The sequence below is a fragment of the Ornithorhynchus anatinus genome, chromosome 4, assembly GCF_004115215.2.
Source record: "Ornithorhynchus anatinus isolate Pmale09 chromosome 4, mOrnAna1.pri.v4, whole genome shotgun sequence".
Classification (NCBI taxonomy): domain Eukaryota; kingdom Metazoa; phylum Chordata; class Mammalia; order Monotremata; family Ornithorhynchidae; genus Ornithorhynchus; species Ornithorhynchus anatinus.
The window spans coordinates 26,264,083-26,265,250 of NC_041731.1; positions in this window are offsets into that span (position 1 = coordinate 26,264,083).

A 1,168-nucleotide genomic window follows, 5' to 3' on the forward strand; every position below is an offset into this window, starting at 1 on the left:
CAAACTCCTAGATCGAGTCATCTACACTTGCTGCTTTGAATTCCTCAATTCCAACTCTCTCCTGGACCCCCTCCAATCTGGCTTCCATCCCTCCACTCCACAGAAACCACCGTCTCAAAGATCACCTCCTCCACCACCATGACCTCCTTCTTGCCAAATCCAATGGCTCCTACTCTATCCTAATCCTCCTCAACCTCTCAGCTGCCTTTGACATGGTCAACCATCCCTTTCTCCTCCACACTTTATCTCACCTTGGCTTCACGGACTCCATCCTCTCCTAGTTCTCCTCTTATCTCTCTGGCCTTTCATTCTCAGTCTCCTTCCCTCCTCCCCCTCCCATACACTAACTGTAGGGGTCCCTCAAGGGTCAGTTCTTGGCCCTCTTCTGTTCTCCATCTATACTCACTCCCTCGGTGAACTCATTCACTCCCATGGCTTCAACTATCATCTCTACGAAGATGACACCCAAATCTACATCTCCTCCCCTGTCTCTCTTCCTCCCTCCAGGCTTGTATCTCCTGCCTCCAGGACGTCTCCACTTGGATGTCTGTCCGCCATCTAAAACTCAATGTGTCTAAAACTGAGCTCCTTATATTCCCTCCCAAACCCTGTTCTGTCCCTGACTTCCCTGTTGCTGTGGACAGCACAACCATCCTTCCCATCTCCCAGGCCAGCAACCTTGGTGTCATCCTTGACTCAGCTCTCTCATTCACCACACATATCCAATCTGTCACCAACACCTGCCGGTTTCACCTTCACAGTATCACCAAGATCCACCCTTTCCTCTCCAACCAAACTGCTATCATGCTGGTACAAGCTCTCATAATATCCCTACTGGATTATTGTGTCAGCCTCCTCTCGGATCTCCCTTCCTCCTGTCTCTCCCCACTCCAGCCTATTCTTCATTTGGCTGCCTGGATCATCTTCCTACAGAAATGCTCTGGGCATGTCACTCCCCTCCTCAAAAACCTGCAGTGGTTGTCTATCAACCTTCGCATGGAAAAAAAAACTCCTCACTCTTGGCTTCAAACTTCTCCATCACCTTGCCCACTCCTACCTCATCTCCCTTCTCTCCTTCTACTGCCCACCCCGTACACTCCACTCCTCTGCCGCTCACCTCCTCACTGTCCCCCATTCATGCCTATCCTGCCGTCGACCCCTGGCCCAC